A 20963-nucleotide genomic window follows, 5' to 3' on the forward strand; every position below is an offset into this window, starting at 1 on the left:
ACTAGTTCTATAGGATAAAGTAGATACTGGCACCTCTATGCTTCTCCAATCAGCTTGAAGGTCATGTAGTCTATGGGAGAGTCTTGGTGCTCTCTCTCTCTTTCCCTCTCTCTCTCTCTCTCTCTCTCTCTCTCACACACACACACACAGACACACACACACACCACACACATAACTAACAAAGTTTTATGTAGCCTTCCAGATGGTCTTTATGGGTCTGGGTCACACCTGGGAGCTGTTAACCTCAACAGGAAGTGGGAGTGGGAGAAATGTGCCTGGGGTCCCTGCTGCCTGCCAGGAGTCAGGTCATATGTGGGTCTCAGTGTGCTGAGCCCTCAACCAGGGTCTTTCCCAGAAGGCATGGTGTGCCATGATCACTTAACCTCCTGCATGGGCTAAGCAGGGAGTTCTCCCAGCCAGGCACAGAATCACCCACAGTTACCCATCAGAGTAGAATCTGCAAGACCTACCCTACACAGGCTGGTTAGTTCCTACTGCACAATACTTCAGAAGTGATGACTCAAGGGTGGGATTCTGTGGGTGTGACACAGCAAGAGCCTAGAATCTGGTAAACCATGGTATGTGCAACAGTAAAGCACTACCCGGACGACAGACATGAGGCCTTAGATACACTGACTTGGAACGTGCCAATCCATCATGTGAGCAGCACATCTGAGCTCAAATCTGCCAGGATCTCCTTGTCTGTGTAGACAGCCTCCTAACTGCCCACTTGAGAGGCAGACTGTCTTAGTTCATTTGTGCTACTGCAACAAAACACCACAGATGGAGTAATTTAGAAACAATGCAAGTTTATTGCCCACAGTTCTGGAGCTTTGGGAAGACCAGGATCAAGTCATCAATAGGTTCGACGTCTGGCTAGGGCCCATTTCTCTTAGATGGCACTGTTTAGGTGTCCTCTCCTGGCACAAGGGACAGAAGGGCAAAGGGAGACAAACACTGGGCAAAGCTTCTTCTTTTATTTCTTTAAGATTTGTTTACTTATTTAAAAATACAGGGTTACAGAGAGGCAGAGAGAGAGAGAGGTTTTCCATCTGCTGGTTAACTGGCCACAAATGACTGCAATTGCTGGAGCTGGGTTGATCCAAAGCCAGGAGCATTGAGCTTCTTCCGGGTCTCCCACTCAGGTGCAAGGGTCCAAGGACTTGGGCCATCTTCTACTGCTTTCCCAGGCCACAGAGCAGAGAGCTGTATTGGAAGTGGAGCAGCCAGGACTTGAACCGGCACCCATATGGGATGCCAGCACTGCAGGCGGAAGCTTTACCTGCTACACCACAGTGCCGGCCCCGAAGCTTCTTGTATAAAGGGCTTAATCCCACTCACCATGGCTCTGTCCTTATGACTTAATGATGTCCCAGAGGCCCTGCCTCTTCAAACCATCACATTGCCAGTTGAGTTCCAACACATGAATTTTGGGAGACACTTAGATCAAAGCTAGAAAGGGAGCATTTTATTCACTAGATCCAGGGTCCATTGGCCAAGAGTTGCCCACAGAGTGTTCACTCCCTCCTGTTCCAGTGCTCGAACAGAATGGCCACAGATGCTCCACCTGCAGGGACAGACAGACAGACAGCAAGATGTGGTCAGGGGGAGCTAGGGTTGTCATGGCAACAGTCTGAGTGAAAATGTCATAAAATTGGCCCGAAGGAGACTCTAAGCCTTTTACTGTCACCTTTCTTTCCCCTGACACCATCCCCCCTCAGCTCCAGGCAACAACTAATCTACATTTTTTTTAAGATTTTTAATTTATTTATTTGAGAGCTAAAGTTACAGACAGCGAAAGAGAGAGAGAGAGAGAGAGAGAGAGAGAGAGAGAAAGTCTTCCTTCCGTTGGTTCACTCCCTAAATGGCCGCAACAGCTGGAACTGCGCCCATCCGAAGCCAGGAGCCAGTAGCTTCCTCCGGGTCTCCCATGCAGGTGCAGGGACCCAAGCACTTGGGCCATCCTCCACTGCTATCCCGGGCCACAGCAGAGAGCTGGACTGGAAGAGGAGCAACTGGGACTAGAACTGGCGCCCATCTGGGATGCCGGCACCACAGGAGGAGGATTAACCTAGTGCGCCATGGCGTCAGCCCCCTAATCTACTTTTTGTCTCTAGGAATTTGCCTATTCTGGACACTTCATATAAATAGCATTGCATATGAATGTTTTTGTGTCTGGCTTCTCTCACTTAGCCTAGTGTTTCCAAGGTTCATCCACACTGCAGAAGGTATCCGTGCTTCATTCTTTCTACAATCAAGCAATGGTCCATAGGATGAATAGTCCACACGGTGACTAGCCATTCTCCAGGTGATGCATATTTGAGTTGTTTCCAGTTTTGGGAGGCAACTATGAACAATGCTGCAATGAACAGTTGTATACAAGTTTTTGTGTAGACATATATTTACATTTCTTTTGAGTATATTGTTCAAAGTGGAATTGCTAATCATACAGTAAACCTAATGTTTTCCAAAGTGGGTGCAACATTTTCCCTTTTCACTAGCAGTGTGTGTGGGTTCCAAGTTCTCTACACCCTTGTCAACACTTGGTAACATCTCCTCTATTGCAGTCATCCTTGTGGGTCTAAAGTAGTATCTCACTGTAAGTTTTTTTTTAAAGTTTTTATTTGGGGGCCGGCGCCACGGCTCACTAGGCTAATCCTCCGCCTTGCGGCACCGGCACACTGGGTTCTAGTCCCGGTCAGGGCGCCGGATTCTGTCCCGGTTGCCCCTCTTCCAGGCCAGCCCTCTGCTGTGGCCAGGGAGTGCAGTGGAGGATGGCCCAGGTGCTTGGGCCCTGCACCCCATGGGAGACCAGGAGAAGCACCTGGCTCCTGCCATCGGATTAGCACGGTGCGCCGGCCGCAGCACACTGGCCGCGGCGGCCATTGGAGGGTGAACCAACGGCAAAGGAAGACCTTTCTCTCTGTCTCTCTCTCTCACTGTCCACTCTGCCTGCCAAAAAATAAAAAAATAAATAAAAATTAAAAAAATAAATAAAAAGTTTTTATTTGGGGCTGGTGCTATGGCACAGTGGGTAAAGCTGCTGCCTGTAGTGCTGGCATCCTATATGGGTGCCGGTTCGAATCAAATAAATAAATAAGGGGGCTGCCGCTGTGACGTAGTGGGTAAAGCCGCCGCCTGCAGTGCCAGCATCCTATATAGGCACCAGTTCGAGTCCTGGTTGCTCCACTTCCGATCCAGCTCCTTGCTATGGCCTGGGAAAGCAGTAGAAGATGGCCTAAGTGCTTTGGTCCTTGAACCCACGTGGGAGACCTGGAAGAAACTCCTGGCTCCTGGCTTGGGATCAGCCCAGCTCCCACCTTTGCATCCATCTGGGGAGAGAACCAGCAGATGGAAGACCTCTCTCTCTGTCTCTTTCTCTCTCTCTCTCCCTCTGCCTCTCTGTAACTCTGCCTTTCAAATAAATAAATAAATCTTTAAAAATATATAAAATAAAAATTTTTTATTTATCTGTTTGAAAGGCAGAGAAAGAGAGAGAGAGAGAGAGATCTCCCATTTGGTTCACTCCCCAAATGCCCACAACAGCCAGGTCTAGGCCAGGTTGAATCCAAAAACTCAACCTGAATCTCCCACATGGATGGGAGGGACCCAAGAGCTTGAGCTATCACCTGCTGCCTCCCATGGGGAACATAATCAAGAAGCCAGAATGGAGAGCAGGGTCAGAAGCTGAGCACAGCTCTCCAACATGGGCGCAGGTGTCCCAAGCTGTAGCTTAGCCACCATGCCAAAGACCTGCCCCTCCCTGCAGTTCTGACTTGGACTTCCCAAAAGTTAACGATGCCAAGTATTCTCTTCATGTGCTTATTGGCTCTTCATCTAACTTTTTTGGACAAATGTCTGTGCAGACCATTTGCCCCTTCTACAAATTTATTTTTGTTTATTTATATTTAAAAGGCACAGAGAAAGGGAGACAGGAGACTAGGAGAGAACTTTGATCCACTGGGTCATTCTCTAAATGCCCACAGTAAATGGGGCTGGGCCAGGCCAAAACCAGGAGTCAGGAAAACTAGTCCAAGTATCCCAGGAGAGTGTCAGGGACCCCAGTACTTGAGGTATAACCTGCTGCCTCCAAGGGTGAGTATTAGCTGGAAGCTGGATTCAGGAGCAGTGTTGGGATTTGAACCCAAGGACCCCACTATTGGGATACAGGTATTTTAACTGCCACGCCAAACACCTACCCCCACCCACTTTTTATTTGGGTTGTCTTTTTTTTTTTTTTAAGTCAGAGTTACACAGAAAGAGGAGAGGCAGAGAGAGAGAGAGAGAGAGAGAGAGAGAGGTCTTCCTCCCCCAATTGGCTGTAACAGCTGGAGCTGCACCGATCCGAAGCCAGGAGCCACGAGCTTCTTCCGGGCCTCCCACACAGGTACAGGAGCCCAAGGACTTGGGCCATCTTCCACTGCTTTCCCAGGCCACAGCAGAGAGCTGGATTGGAAGTGGAGCAGCCAGGTCTTGAACCGGCACCCATAAGGATGCCAGCACTGCAGGCCAGGGCTTTAACCATCTGTGCCACAGCGCCGGCCCCTTGGGTTATCTTTTTATCCTTGAGTTGTAAGAGTTTTTTGTATACTCTAAATTCAGGCCCGTCATCACACATATGATTTGCTGTTATTTTCTCTCATTCCATGGATTGTCTATTCACTTGCTTGATAGATAGCACCCTTTGAGGGAAAACAATTTTCAATTTTGATGAAGACCAATTTATCTATTTTTTTCTTTTGTTATTTCTACTTTAGGTGTCATACCTAAAAATCTGTTACAAAATCTGAGGTTGTGGGGCCGGTGCTGTGGCACAGCAGGTTAAACCATGGCCTGTGGTGCCGGCATCCCACATGGGCGCTGGTTCAAGTCCCAGCTCCACCACTTCCAATCTGGCTCCTTGCTAATATGCCTGGGAGAGCAGTAGACGATGGCTCAAGTGCTTGGTCCCCTGCACCCACGTGGGAGACCTGGAAGAAGCTCCTGGCTCCTGGCTTCAGCCTCATCATTGCAGCCATCTGAGAAGTGAACCAGCAGATGGAAGACATCGCTCTCTGTCCTCTCTCTCTCTGCAACTCTGCCTTTCAAATAAATAATTAAAAAAAAAAAAAATCTGAGGTCCTGAAGACTTATTCTTATGTTTTCTTCTAAGAATTTTATAGTTTTAGCTCTTACATTTAGGTGATCCATGTTGTTAATTTTTGTATATTGCGTGGCTAAGGTCCAACATCAATCTTCTGAATAGCCAAATGTCCCTGCAACATCTATTGAAAAGACTTCTTCACTGAATTATCTTGACACCCTTGTTGAAAATCAGCTTACCATGGACACATGATTTTATATCTGGACTCTCGATTCTATTCCATGGATCTGTATGTCAGTCCCTGTGCCAATAACACACTGTTTTGACTACTATTGCTTTGTAGTAAGTTCTGAAATGGAGAAGCAGGAATCTTAACACATGTTTTTGTAGACACAGCAAGTTAATTTCTCCTGAATCTATACCTGAGGGTAAAATTGCAGGGATGCATGTGTTTAGTTTTTTCAGAAACTATACAACAGTTTACATGCCTTATCTATTTTTAATAATGTAAATATGAGTGTATAAGAATCAATTTAGTTGAATACAGCCCTATAGTATAGTGCAGCTGTTTCTCTGAAGAGGCCTTACTTCCTCAAAGTGTTTTCATGACTCTCTGCTCAACAAGTTCCTAGAGGGCGTGATTTTTGGTAGGCAGAGTTGTCCAAGAAAAGGGCTTCCATTTGCCTAGGCTGTCACTCTGGGCAGTTTATAATATCCCGCTCCAGAAGATTAAAATCTGAAAAGGAAGTCACAGTTGGCAACCCAATTGGCAATTCTCCTTTGGCCAAATCAGAAAGGTCATCAACATGGTGCCCCCTCTGGCTGGACCAGCTAGCCAAATATTCCCTTCCTCTTTTGACCCAGGCCCCTGCCTAGTTTAGAATTTGGTGGACAGAGCCAGGCAGGGCTGGATTTCAGCCTCCAAGGGTCACCCCCGAGTGGGCAGGCTGTGCATGCACTTGGGAGCCCTGCCAGACATGGCCCTGCTGGGACTGTGCTGCCTGTCACCCAGGGACAGGAGCCAAATGAAAGTGAAGAGGGAAATTATGGACTACCCCAAGTGGGTGCTACAGACAAGCCCAGCTTTCTCAGCCACTGCCACTTTGGCCCGTCCTTGGCAGCTCCAGGCAAGGATACAGTGGAGGCCGAGATGAGGATGTGAATGCAGGTGGCTTGCTTGGGAGCAGATCCCAGGATTCCATGGGAGGAAGTAAAGAAAGGCAAGAGAGTGTATTAGGGAGCAGATCGTGGCACTGGGCACTCAGGGCCATCCGCTGGGGCCCTCTGAAAGGGGGCTTAGTCCCTCCAAGAGGTAAAGGCACTGATGCTTTGCCACTCCTCCCCATCCCTCACTGAATGAGGGTCATTCCTCTGGTGTTGGCACCATGACACTGCTGCTCTGCCCCATGTGTGAGCACACACCGAAGACTTCACATTCACACAGGGCTGCAGGAAGCTCTGTGTGGGACCAGGGTGGGCCAAGGGAGTGTGCGCAGGCTCCTGCATGGCCTAAACTTGGAATTAAGACTTTCCGCTGCTCATGATCAGCCCACCGGCTAAGCCATTCAGATTCTAGCAGAGTAGCCACTGGGACCCTAAACATGATTAATGTTCGCTCCTGTGTCACCACTGAGGTTGGGGGAGGGATGGGGAGAGTGGGAAAATGCTGAACACAGAAATGCTAAAGACTACAGCCCGCAGCAGATAAACTGTGCCTGAATGAATGGCTTGTTCTCAAACAGAGAAGGAACTCATTTGAATAGTTAATCCTCGCGTGTAGCAACAGCCACAGATCACCCCGTGAAGGTTAGTATTTGCCCAGGGTGTCATAGGCTGGGGAAATCTTCATGTTCTTTTTCTTTTAAGCAGCAGATTCTATGGCCAGGCCAAGATATTTGAAAGCAAATTGTGAGCCCCATCTGCCAGCTGGGGGCATGCTGAGACAAAGGAAAGATTCTTGCTGGCAGAGCTACAGGCCAGCAAACCCTTAATCCAGAGGGTGGATTTTAACACATTCATTCCCATGTTCTACGGACATTCCTCCATCCTTGCAGGTGGTCCTACGACACGAGCTGTAGCTAAATCTACACCAAAAAGATCTTTTCTACTTATCAATTTACTCAGCATTTTAGATTTGGCTGCAGCTCATGTAGTAGAAATCATCTCTTACTATCTGTGGGGGGAGTTGTCCCAAGACCTTTGGCAAATACTGAATTCCAAGAATGCTCAAACCCCGTGTGTGAGTATAACACGCCGCGAGTATCAACATATCACCGGTGGGCATGTTCTACTGCACTTTAAATCACCTCTATATTCCTTATAATACCGACTGCAATATCAATGCTATGTGAATAGTTAGCCTATTATATGGTTTAGGGAATAATGACAAGAAAAAAAATCTGCACTTGTTCAAAGCAGGTGCAATTTTTTTTCTAATATTTTCAATCCGTGTTTGATTCAGCTTGTGGAGTTCGTGGCTGCAGAGGGCTGATTATATAAATGGAGGCCAGCTGAGGAAAAGATCTCCCCCCAGGACCCAGGTAGACTATAAACACATGGGTATTGCGGCGGGATGGATCGTGAAATGGAGTTGTCTGTGGTGCTAGGGGTGGCTCCACCCAGGAACAAGGGAAACCTTAGGAACGACAGAGGGTGTAGACCACAAAGCAATCCTGGGGGCTCTGCTCATTTAGAAAAGAGCCCTGGAAAGAACTCGGGGCAGGCACTTGGTGTTGTGATTAAGATTCTGGTTGCAATGCAGCATTCCATATTAAAACGCCTGGCTCTGCTCCCAGTTCCAGCTTCCTGCTCTGTGCACAACCTGGGAGGTAGCTGGCGGTAGTTAAGTCCCTACCATCCCTGTGGGAGACCCAGATTAAGTTCCTGGCTTTTAGCTTTGGCCTGGCTCTATCTGGGGAAAGAACCGTAGATGAGAGCGCCTCTCTCTCTCTCTCTCTCTAATAAACCAAATAATCATTTTTAAAAAATCTTTTACTACCCATAAAACTCCTTGGGTAAATTTCAATCAGGCGAGCTAACTCAGCTTGACAGAAAGTCAGGCAACATTACAAAAATTAACAACCTCTCAGGTTGATAGAAGAACTCCAGCAATGAGTCAATGACTTTGGATTTTAGAATAAGGACAGAAAAACAAGCTGAGCCCCGGTTCATAAAAGGTGGGGATATTTTTGCAAAGGCTCTCATAAACACACTTGAAAGTCCATTTAAAAACCTAATGAATTACCCTAGAAAAACTTCCAGGATTGTTGAAAATTAACCAATTGTTTGCTCACATCTATACAATTAATAAAAGCTGAGATTCTAATTTTTCCAGAATGCAAATCCTGGTGTTTCAGATGGCTGTAATTATACTTTTTTGAAAATTGCAAAATTATAAAGGGAAACTCCCTTAAGACAACATCAAGTAAAATTAGTCAAATACAAGGAAGGATACTATCATTTTTAAGATCACAAAGTTTTTTTAATTTCTATTTATTTATGTATTTAAGATGTAGATAGAGAGCTCCCATTCACTAATTCACTCACCAAATGCCCACAGTGGCCAGGGCTGGGCCAGAGCCGAAGTCAAGAAAGCAATTTGGGTCGCCCAGGTGAGTGACAGAGCCCGATCACTGCCTCCCAGGCTCTGCACTGGCAGGAAGCTGGACCTGGGAATCAAACCCAAGTATTTTAATGTGGGACATTCATTGGCAATCGTAACCACTAGGCTCACTCCAGGTTTTCTTTAATTGAGAAAAAGTTTTAAACGATGCTTGCAGCAGGGACACAGTAAAAGTCAAAAGCTACAGGCTTTTGATGTGCTGTCTCCAGAAGCAAAACTTGCGATTCATCCATTTATTTGGCAAGGGTGTGTGTGGTGAGTCTGCCAGGTCCTCTACGGGACAGCAATGACATAACAGTGCTGAAGACTACTGGACACCTGTCCCCTACGGTTACCAGGGTCAGGGGAGGTGTTTTATACTGCACAGAGATGCCTGTTATTTTTAAAAAGTTAAAACCAAGGGGCCGGCGCTGTGGCGTATTGGGTAAAGCTGCTGCCTGCAGTGCTGGCATCCTATAGGGGTGCTGGTTCGAGTCCCAGCTGCTCCATTTCCAACCCAGCTCCCTGTTAATATGTCTGGGAAAGCACTTGGGCCCCTGTACCTGCGTGGAAGATCCGGAAGAAGCTCCTGGGTCCTGGCTTCCGATTGACCGAGCTCTGGCCATTGCAGCCATTTGGGGAGTGAACCAGCAGATGGAAGACCTCTCTCTGTGTTTCTTTCTCTGTCTAACTCTGCCTCCCAAATAAATAAATAAATCTTTAAAAAAAGAATCACACAAATTTATTAGGATCACCAATATTTTCATACTTAGTCTACCTTCTTTTTTATATTTTCTAACACATTTCCTTCTCTTTTTTTTTCTTCCAGGTGAACAGAGTTTACTTCTGCTGCTCTAATATTCATGGCTGTATATTATCCACCAGGTGAATGTCCCACAATTTAGCTGCTCCAGTACTGAGGCCTTTACATTGTTCCTGACCACATTGCAATCACATTCCATGTCAAACTCTTGCCAGTTCAGGCTCCTCTTACTTCTGAGTGCCACTGGCTCCAAGAATCCATGGGACCTTTCAGAGTTTCTGGCTTGAGTTGGATTTTCCAGAAGCAGCCCCTGAGATGGGGGTGCATGTGAACAAGACTTGCTAGGACCTGAGCCCAGGAAAAACGGGTGGGAGATTGGGAAGCAGGGCCAGAAAAGAGGCCACCGCAGGTGTAAGGGAAGCAAATCACCCACGGTCCACCTGTGGACCAAGCCCATGGCAACGGCCATGGGGAGCAAGTAGGCATGAGAGGCTTGGGCAGACAGACATTGCTACAGTGTCCGGGCCCTTCCCGCAGGCAGGCCACTGGAGAGAATCAGGAAGAGAAGCACCAGGGAGCTCTCTATTCAATGTTCAGCCTCAAAATCAGTGATGGATATCAGCAGTTCCCATGCTGCCTGGGAAACCCACAGCCCTTACTGGAGTGCCTGGGTCCAAGTCCCAGTTCTACTTCTCATTCAACGTCCTGCTAATGCACACCTGGGGAGGCAGCAGGTGATGGCTCAAGTACTTGGGTCCCTGCCACCCACACAGGAGATCTATTTTTAGTTGTAGGCTCCTGGCTTGAGCCAGACCCAGCTCCAGCTGTTGCAGGCATTTGGGGAGTGAACTAACAGATAGAAGATCTCTCTCTGTCTGCATTTCAAATTCTAAAAAGCCAATGATAGGTCTCAAAGCAAGATGCATCTAGGTCAGCTCTGATCTCCACCACGTACAGTAAGTCACGAGTCATGGGACCTTGGCCTAGGTATCACTTCAGCTTCCAACGTCACATGTCCCTCATCTGGTAGTCATCCTCTTAGGAGCGGGCTGAGCTTGTCACGGTACAGGTGGCCACACAATTCCTGTCATTATTATGATTCAGCAGAACTTTTCTTAGCAGTGAGGCAGCCACGAGAAAGCATCTTCCAGAGCAAAGGTGCCAGTGTTTTTATTATTTATATAAAAGACATAAATGGGACGAAATCACATAAATCACAAGTTGCTATTTTTCTTGGGGGCTACAACCGCCATATTATTTTATGAAATACTGGCTCATATTAAATTACTCAGGCCTTGGAAATTTGTAAACCTGTACAAATTCCACATTGGAAACAGCCGTTTATGTGAGCTGTCACTTAAAATACAAATTATGGTTGGTATGAAAGATTTTAATTCATACAAATTCACTGGTTAAAAACTATGGATCAGGGCTGGCACTGTGACTTAGCAAGTAAAGCCGCCGCCTGCAGTGCTGGCATCCCATATGGGCACCAGTTCAAGTCCCAGCTGCTCCACTTCCTATCCGGCTCCCTGCTATGGCCTGGGAAAGCAGTAGAAGATGGCCCAAGTGCTTGGGCCCCTACACCTGTGTGGGAGACCCAGAAGAAGCTCCTGGCTCCTGGCTTTGGATTGGCACAGCTCTGGCCATTGCAGCCAATTGGGGAATGAACCATCGGATGGAAGACCTCTCTCTCTCTCTCTCTCTCTCTGTGCCTCTCCTTCTCTCTGTGTGTAACTCGGAATTTCCAATAAATAAAATAAATCTTAAAAAAAAAAAAACTATGTATCTAGGAGGGAACTACTCAGGGCTTCCATAAATATAAAGAGGCTACTGGAAAAAAAGCCCTGCTGGCTACTTCTTCTAAGTGAGGGAGCACTGGAATAGGATGCAGAGTAAGAATAGGGAGAGTGGGGCCAGTGTTGTGGCACAGTGGGTTAAGCTGCCACTTGCAACTCTAGAATCCCATATGAGCTCCATTTCCAGTTCCGGCTCCTCCACTTCCAATTCAGCTCCCTGCTAATGTGCCTGGAAAGGCAGTAGAAGATAGCCCATGTGCTTGGGCCCCTGCACCCATGTGGAATACTCGGAGAGAGTTCCAGGCTCCTGGCTTCAACCTGGCCCTGCCCAGCCCAGTCCAGCCGCAGCTGTTGTAGCCATCTGGGGAATGAACCAGCAGATGGAAGATTGCTCTAGCTCTCTCTCTGTGTGTGTGTGTGTGTGTGTGTGTGTGTGTCTCCCTTTGTCTCTGTAACTCTGCCTTTCAAGTAACTAAATTTTTAAAAAGTAAGAGTGGGGGAGCCGGCGCCGTGGCTCAATAGGCTAATCCTCCGCCTAGCGGCGCCGGCACACCGGGTTCTAGTCCCGGTTGGGGCGCCGGATTCTGTCCCGGTTGCCCCTCTTCCAGGCCAGCTCTCTGCTATGGCCAGGGAGTGCAGTGGAGGATGGCCCAGGTGCTTGGGCCCTGCACCCCATGGGAGACCAGGAAAAGCACCTGGCTCCTGGCTCCTGCCAGGATCAGCGCGGTGCGCCGGCTGCAGCGGCGGCCATTGGAGGGTGAACCAACGGCAAAGGAAGACCTTTCTCTCTCTGTCTCTCTCTCTCACTGTCCACTCTGCCTGTCAAAAAAAAAAAAAAAAAAAAAAAAAAGTAAGAGTGGGGAGGCTGTTCTAGTTGGGTTCTCGTAAAAGCAGACCCAGAGACCAGGGCTTGGGTACAGGGAATTTATTTGGGAGGTGACGTCAAGAGACACAGGTGAGGGAGTCAGGAAGTGAGTTGGGGAAGGGAGACAAGCCAGTACAGGTGGCACTCCTGAGCGGGTTTACCACTGGGTGCAAACGGTGCTCCGTGGAGCTGGGGAGCCCCTGAGAGAGAATACACAGAACATGCATACAGAACGGTCCCACCAAGGGAGCGGGGTATTTACCTATCAGCTCCTGCCTCCTGTGTTGAGGCTCACCCCAGAGTTACAGAAGCCGCAACACTTGCAGGTTGCCCACAGTGAGTTGACCAAGCTCTTGTGGGTCTCGGGAAAGGGTCAGACAGGCAAGCGTGAGAAGGTGCCTGGGGTGGGAGGTTCACAGAATGTGGAGAGCTGTCTCCTGTGGCTGCAGGTGAGCTCATGCATGGGGGAGACACAGAATGGGGCACCTACAGCATATGTTCCAGATGTCTTAAAAATCTACCATGAGCCGGCGCCGTGGCTCAATAGGCTAATCCTCCACCTTGCGGCGCCGGCACACCGGGTTCTAGTCCCGGTCGGGGCGCCGGATTCTGTCCCGGTTGCCCCTCTTCCAGGCCAGCTCTCTGCTATGGCCAGGGAGTGCAGTGGAGGATGGCCCAGGTGCTTGGGCCCTGCACCCCATGGGAGACCAGGAAAAGCACCTGGCTCCTGGCTCCTGCCATCGGATCAGCGCGGTGCGCCGGCTGCAGCGGCGGCCATTGGAGGGTGAACCAACGGCAAAGGAAGACCTTTCTCTCTCTGTCTCTCTCTCTCACTGTCCACTCTGCCTGTCAAAAAATAAAAAAAATAAAAAAAAAATAAAAAAAAATAAAAAAAAAAAAAAAAGAAAATCTACCATGACTCGGGACATAGCAAAATATCTTATCATGTGAACCCAAATGGTGTCAGTTATTATAGGAAGCCAAATATCTTACATAGGCTGAGCATCCCAAATACAAAAACTCTAAATCTTACATGCTCCAAAATTCAAAACTTTCTAAGCACTGACATAATGCACAAGTGGAAACTTTCACACCTGGCCGTATGTGACAGGTTGCAGTCAAAATACAATCACACTGGCCGGTGCCGCAGCTCACTAGGCTAATCCTCCGCCTGTGGCGCTGGCACCCCAGGTTCTAGTCCCGGTCGGGGCACCGGATTCTGTCCCGGTTGCCCCTCTTCCAGGCCAGCTCTCTGCTGTGGCCCGGGAGTGCACTGGAGGATGACCCAGGTCCTTGGGCCCTGCACCCGCATGGAAGACCAGGAGGAAGCACCTGGCTCCTGGATTCGGATCGGCATAGCGCACCGGCTGTAACGCACCAGCTGTAGCGGCCACTTTGGGGGTGAACCAGCGGAAAAAGGAAGACCTTTCTCTCTGTCTCTCTCTCTCACTGTCTAACTCTGCCTGTCAAAAAAAAAAAAATCACACTAAAAATACGGCATAAAGTTACCTCCAAACTATTACATATATATATAGTATATGAAATATAAATACATTTTGTTTAGACTTGAGTCCTATCCTTGAGGTATCCCATTATACATATGCAGATATCCCATAATCTGAAAAATATCCAAAATACTTCCCAGGCATTTGGGGTAAGGGAAACAACCTATACTATTATTGTTTCCAAACTTGCTAAAACGAACCTTTACAACTACACTGTAACAGAACTCTCGGCAAACAGTGGATAGTCATCTTTCTCTTCTTATAAAAAACTATTTCTTAATCTACTTCTCTTTAGCCATGTGGTAAAACCATCATAACTCTAACCTACATACACCTTGAGTCAATAGTCAGATGTATCCTAAATGAATGCCGGTACCAATACAACAGGTTGATCACTAACTGTTAAAGAAAAATCTAAACGTGTTAACACCATCCGATAACTGGCCCCAAGTTTTCCAGGCCATTTAATTGTTAAATTCCTCTTTTGAAAGGGATCCCTGTTGTTCACAATTCAGACTTTGGTGGAGGCAGGGGTCTTTTTTCCTGAGGTCACCCCCGTGCTTTTAACCACTGCCTAAAGTGTGTCCCATGCTGATTAACATGGCTCGGATTAACTAGATTTAGCATGCGGCAATCATACTCCATTCAGCAAGGCCCATCTCTGGTGAGTCGTGGACATTAATGACAGTTGCAAGAGCTCAAATATTATATAATCACTAATTACATTCTGAGCAATTAGTGGAGGCTCATCAGTGTGAATCGCTAATGGCTGATCACCCCGTTCTCTCCAGGAGGAAAGAGACGGACTGCATAATTTTCTGATTGTATTAGCATAGACACAAGCGTTATTAATGAACTTTGGCGACTGTGAAGAGGCTGGGTGTCTGTGACAGACAAAAGCAAGAGGCTCTGCATGACGGCCATAGACGCTTGGTGCTGAACCTCAAAGCTGTGTGTCTGTGGTTTTCGGGGTGACTCATTCAGGCCCCCACCTTCCAAACTGAAGACACAGGCAACATCCTGGCTGACCCACTCATCAAGAACCTGCACACAGAACCAATGAAAGAAAAAAAAAAAAAAACGTGGATCTGTTTTCCTTAAATTGGTTCTCAGTAAGCTGAGTTTTATGGATCTGTGGGACATTTGAATGTGAAACTGATGACTACTAAATAGGAGACACATCTCTGAAATCGTCAAGAGCTTATGTGATTTTATATACATACATATATGTATATGTATATATGTATGTATTTAAGATTCATCGGGGCTGGCACTGTGGTATAGCGGGTAAAGCCACCACCTGCAGTGCCAGCATCCCATATGGGCACCAGTTCAGGTCCTGGCTGCTCCTCTTCCAATACAGCTCTCTGCTATGGCCTGGGAAAGCAGTAGAAGATGGCCCAAGTCCTTGGGCCCCTGCACCTGCATGGGAGACCTGGAAGAAGCTCGTGGCTCCTGGCTTCGGATCAACTCAGCTCCAGCTGTTGCAGCCATCTGGGGAGTGAACCAGCAGATGGTGGAAGACCTCTCTCTCTCTCTGCCTCTCTTTCTCTCGATGTAATTCTTACTTTCAAATAAAATAAACAAATCTTAAAACAAAAACAAAGATTTATCTGTTTCTTTGAAAGCTGGAGCAATAGGGAAAGAGAGGGAGAGGGAGAGATCTTCTGTCAATTGGTTCACTGTCCAAATTCTCACAACAGCCAGAGATAGGCCATGTTGAAGCCAGGAGCCAGGAACTCCATCCTGTTCTCCCAAGTGGGTGTCAGGAACCCAAGTGTTTGGGGCATCGTCTGCTGCCTTTCCAGGGGCACTAGCAGGGCTGGACGGGGACTCCAACTGCACTGTGACCTGGGATGCCAGCATCATTTGTGCGAAAGGCTCCACCCTCGGCAGCACAGCACCAGGCTGGCCCTCCTGGGAATCCTAACTCTCTTATGTAGTGTCCCCCGTGTTGGTTTGCTAGGGCCGTCATGATAAACACCACAGACAGGGAAGCTTCAACAACAGAGGTTGGTTCCACACAGTCTGGAGGCCCAGAAGTCAGGGAGGGAGGCGCCTCACTGGCTTGCGGATGGCCACTTTCTCCCTGTGTGCTCGGGCAGTCCATTCCCTGTGTGGGGCATCCCCGGGTGTCTTTATGTGGCCAGGTTTCCTCTCCTTAGGAGGACAGCAGTCCTATGGGAATAGGGCCCAGCCTGTGAGCCTGTTCTACCTTCATCACCTCCCTAAAGGTCTTATCTCCAAGCTCAGCAGTCTTCAGAGGTTCTGGGGGTCACAACCTCAGCACATGAGTTTTGGGAGGACACGATTCGACCCAGAACAACGAGGATATTCACAAACTACAAACACGTGACTACTGGACATGGGTGTGTGGGAAGGGCCACTGAGAAGCTGAATTTTTAATTTTCTTTTAGTTTGAATCCACCTCGATTTTTAAAGCTGAAGTGGAAAAGCATGTTAAAGACAATTTTATTGTTTTGGTAGAGATTTCATTCCATTCCATTCCATTTATTTATTTGTTTAAGATTTATTTTGGGGCCGGTGCTGTGGCTTAATGGGTAAAGCCGCCGCCTGCAGTGCCGGCATCCCATATGGGCGCTGGTTTGAGTCCTGGCTGCTCCACTTCCGATCCAGCTCTGTGCTTCGGCCTGGGAAAGCAGTAGAAGATGGCCCAAGTCCTTGGGCCTCTGCACCCATGTGGGAAGACCGGAGGGAGCTTGTGGCTCCTGGCTTCGGATCAGTGCAGCTCCAGCAGTTGTGGCCATCTGGGGAGTGAACCAGTGGATAGAAGACCTCTCTCTCTCTCTGCCTCTCCTTTCTCTGTGTAACTCTAACTTTCAAATAAATAAAAAAAAAAATTTTTTTAAAGATTTATTTATTTGAAAGGCAGAATGGGAGAGAGAGAGAGAGATCTTCCATCTTCTAGTTCACTCCCCAAATGGCCACAGTAGCTAGGGCTGAGCTAGGCTGAAGCCAGGATCCTGGAACTCCATCAAGGTCTCCCACATGGGTGGTAGGGGCCCAGCCACTTGGGCCATCTTCCAATGCCTTCCTAGGCGCATTTGCAGGGAGCTGGATTGGAAGCAGAACAGCTGGGACTCAAACCAGCATTCTTATGTGGGATGCAACCACTGAAAATTTAGGGTCCAAACTGAGATGTACTCTAAGAACAAAGTATATAGTAGAATTCAAATACTTGCAGCAAAAAAGAATGAGAAATCTCATTAACAATTTTCAAATTGGTTATGTGATAAAAATATTTTGAATATACTTGGTAAAATGAAATGCATCGTTAAAATTAATTTCACCTATTTCTTTTATTTTTTATAGTGTGGTTCCTAGAAAATTTTAAACTACAATTCAAATTTGTACTGTATTTCTATCAAACAACATTGGGTTAGCACAGTAGCCTAGAGGTTAGAAAGACATTGGAAGGAGGCCTGCTTTTTTTTTTCTACACCCCATGGCTCACCAAAGTTGAGTCAAAAGATAAACTAAAATATAAATTGATTTTGCCAAAATGATTAAAGTTCTAGGTTGTTTTGTGTCCTTTGTACTAAGATTCAGACAAGAAATCAATCACTTCTTCTTAGATAATAATGTATTATGAATGCTCCCATGGCTTACCATATTTGTAAGTTTTCTTGGTAATAATTTAGGAGTCAGGATCACTTTCTCCATAATGAAAAGATTCTCCCTTGAAAACTCCCCCTGCCTCCTGGTGCCCCTGGCTTTCCCCCTAAACCACCCTGGCATCAGCTGTCTTTTCACTCCATTTAATCTCCTCCCATCCTCTGTTTCAGTTGCTGGAAGAATCCTGGGTAGGGCACCTGCAATCCTTTCTTTATTTCAACTGAACACAAGCTGAAAACCCACTCTAATTTCTTCATCTGCAATGTGGAAGATCCCAGATGAGGCATAGTGAGTAAAGCCACTACCCGTGATGCTGGCAGCCCATGTGGGCACCGGTTCGTGTCCCAGCTGCTCCACTTCCAATCCAGCGTCCTGCTAATGCACCTTGGAAAGTAGTGGAAGATGGCCCAAGTATTTGGGCTCCTGCCACCCACACGGGAGACCTCAATGAGGCTCCTGGTTCCTGGCTTTGGCCTGAGCTGGTGTTAGTCATTGTGGCCATCTGGGGAGTGAACCAGCAGATGGAAGATCTCTCCTTCTTTCTTGCTCCCTCTCTCTCTCTGTAACTCTGACTTTCAAAATAAATAAACCTTAAAAAATAAAAGGATTAAAAATTTTAAATGCAAACAAAGTAGTTGCTTGATATGAGGTCAGAATAACTGGCATGTTGTCTGTAACTTTTTGTTAATCTGCCCAATCCCCAAACACCACAAAGAACAAGGAACAGCAGGTAACCTCAGCTGCCACACCCTTCCCCATTCACCTGTCTCTTTTAACCCCCAATGGGAGTCTATAAAATTCCCTAAAGAAGCAGAGAGTAGGTCCAATATCCCATCCTCACTTCTTTTTTTAAGATTTATTTTATTTATTTGAAAGAGCTACAGTGGTAGAAACAGAGAGAGAGGTCTTCCATCCGATGGTTCACTCCCCCAGATGGCCGCAACAGCCAGAGCTGCGCTGATCCGAAGCCAGGAGTCAGGGGCTTCTTCTGGGTCTCCCATGTGGGTGCAGGGGCCTAAGGATTAGAACCAGGGGCCAGGACTAGAATCGGCACCCATACGGGGTGCCGGTGCTTCAGGCCAGGGCTTTAACCCGCTGCACCACAGCGCTGACCCCCATTCTCACTTCGAAAACACAAGAGGGTAGGATGGGGGGACAATCAAAGAGGTTTTGCCTTATCTCTTTGTGCTTTCTGGCATCAGTCAGCCTTTAGAAATAGCAAAAATCAATGCAAACAGTTGTTGGATGGATGCCTGCTTTGAAGATCATTTGCTACCTAACTGTCTTGGTCATTTACATGGAATCCAGGGAAGATTTCAAAGCATCTCTCACCCTTGTGACTCAGATAAAAGGAAGAGACTCAGGTGTTGCGTTTCATTGAGTGTGTGTGCGGTTTAATACTTTATGAGGTTTCCATTTCACATACACAAGGTTTCCCATGTGGGTTTCAGTTAATTTTTTTGTCTTTTAATTGAAGTGATGCACATTTAATCAAAGATGAAAAATGCACTCAGATCCAAAAAAAGGAGAAAATATTTACAGCCTTAGAGGTGACATGTAAATGTCTAAAGCAAAAGCTTTTCTATGTGTAGCAGTAGCAACACACAGCAAAGTGGCTTACATCAGGAAATGCAGAGAAAACCTATCTAATTCAACTTTGGTTAGCAAAGGGGTGCTGGAGGCCTCATTTGCTAACTTGATACTGTTTGATAGAAAGACAGAACAAAGTAGAAATGTAATTTAAAGCTATCTAGTGGGGCCGGTGCTGTGGTGTAGCAGGTAAAGCCACCACCTACAGTGCCAGCATCCCATATGGACGCTGGTTGGAGTCTCAGCTGCTCCACTTCCAATCCAGCTCTCTGCTATGGCCTGGGAAAGCAGTAGAAGATGGCCCAAGTGCTTGGGCTCTCTGCACCTGCGAGGAAGAGCTGGAAGAAGCTCCTGGCTCCTGGCTGCAGATCAACTCAGCTCCGGCCATTGCAGCCATCTGGGGAGTGAACCAGCAGATGGTGGAAGACCTCTCTCTCTCTCTGTCTGTCTCTCTCTCTGCCTTTCTGTAAATCTGCCTTTCAAATAAATAAATAAATCTTAAAAACAAACAAACTACAAACCACACTACAAAAATAAGAGACAGGTCAAATTAATTTAATTGGTAAAGGTAACCAACAGACAAATAGAAAAGATTTCCCGGCCAAAACTGAAGCAGAGAAGATGAAGAAAGAGTGTTTAGGAACCAAGTCCTCCCTGGACACAACTCAGTAGAAAAGGCAAGAAGAAGAAGCATGGAGCACTAGTGGGAGGCCAGCGTTAATGGAGACAACTCCTGGAAAGCAGGAAATCCAAACACAGGGTGAAGATGGTTGATTCTGGTTTTGATTGTGAGCCCTTCTGCATGGCAGTGAGTGAGGTTGCTATGATGTGACCGTTTATGTTCTGCCCTCCCAAAATGCTTGTGGAAACCGAATCTCTGATGTGGTAATAATACGGCCTTTGGGGAAGTGATTAAGTTAGGAGGGTGACGGTCTTGAGAATGGAATAAATGTCCTAAGAAAAGAGGAACCAGGGAAGGGGGCCAGCACTGTGGCGTGGTGGGCGAGGCTGCCACCTACAATGCCAGCATCCCATATGGGCGGCGCTTCGAGTCCCAGCTGCTCCACTTCCTACCCAGCTCCCTGCTGATGGCATGGGATAGGCAGCAGTGGATGGCCCTGGTGTTTGGGCCCCTGCCACCTGTGTGGGAGATCTGGATGAAGCTCCTGACTCCTGGCTTCAGCCTGGCCCAGCGCTAACTGTTGTGGCCATCTGGGGAGTAGAACAGTAGATGGAAGATCTCTCTGTCTTCTCTTCCTCTCTCTAATTTTGACTTTCAAGTAAATAAGTAAATCTTGGAAGGAAGGAAGGAAGGAAGGAAGGAAGGAAGGAAGGAAGGAAGGAAGGAAGGAAGGGAGGAAAGAAAGAAAGAGAGGAGCCAGAGAACTGAGTGGCTCTTGCCTTGTGGGAACACAATATCCATTTCTTTTTGCTGCCTTCTGCCACTTGCAGACATAGTGAGAAGATTCCATCCTGGTAGCTGAGAGCAGCCCTCGTCACACACTGAATCTGCCAGCATTTTTGACTGTGGACTGCCCGGGTTCCAGAGCTGTATGAAAATAGATTTCTTTTCTTTATAAAGTACCCAGTCTCAGGGACTTTGTTATAAGATAGATATTCAGTTTGAGTCCCGATGGCTCCAGTTCTAACGAAGCTCCCTGCTAAACACCAGGAAAAGCAGTGGAAGGTGGCCCAAGTGCTTGGGTTCCTGCACCCATGTGGGAGACAAGGACGGGGTTCCTGGCTCCTGGCTTCAGCCTGGCCCATACATGGCTGTTGCAGCCAGTTGAAAAAATGAACCAGGGAATGGAAGATTTTCTTTCTCTCTCTCTCTCTCCCTCTGTGTGTGTGTGTGTGTGTGTGTCCCCTCCCTCCCTCTGTCACTCTGCCTTTCAAATAAACAAATCTTTTTTTAAAAAATAAAGTGATTATGAGACACAGGATTTTCACATTTCATGTTAATGTCCACCTAACAGCACTCATGGCAGAAAAGACACTAAAACACCCAGTAGACAAAGTGACCCAGCCAGTTCATAGTCACGCTCCACCATCAGCCATATTATTTGTGACAAAACAAGTGAGCAGACATGATAGTGGGCACAGGGGCTGCACATGGGCCCA

At 47.3% G+C, this 20963-nt stretch overlaps 1 long non-coding RNA gene across 2 annotated transcripts in view; it reads right to left on the reverse strand.

The window, feature by feature from the left end:
- Positions 1 to 1026: 1026 nt before the first annotated feature.
- LOC149123434 (uncharacterized) overlaps positions 1027 to 20963 on the reverse strand; it is a 44290-nt gene continuing 24353 nt past the window's right edge. Inside the window, exon 3 of one of the 2 annotated variants that reach the window (XR_016216035.1) lies at positions 1027 to 1567. This is a non-coding gene — a long non-coding RNA (uncharacterized LOC149123434). Of the gene's footprint in view, positions 1568 to 9247; positions 9403 to 20963 lie in introns of those variants that run through there. The other variant, XR_016216036.1, reaches the window with a different exon arrangement.

This window comes from Oryctolagus cuniculus, chromosome 11 (genome assembly GCF_051225735.1).
Source record: "Oryctolagus cuniculus isolate XC-2025 breed Fujian yellow rabbit chromosome 11, ASM5122573v1, whole genome shotgun sequence".
Classification (NCBI taxonomy): domain Eukaryota; kingdom Metazoa; phylum Chordata; class Mammalia; order Lagomorpha; family Leporidae; genus Oryctolagus; species Oryctolagus cuniculus.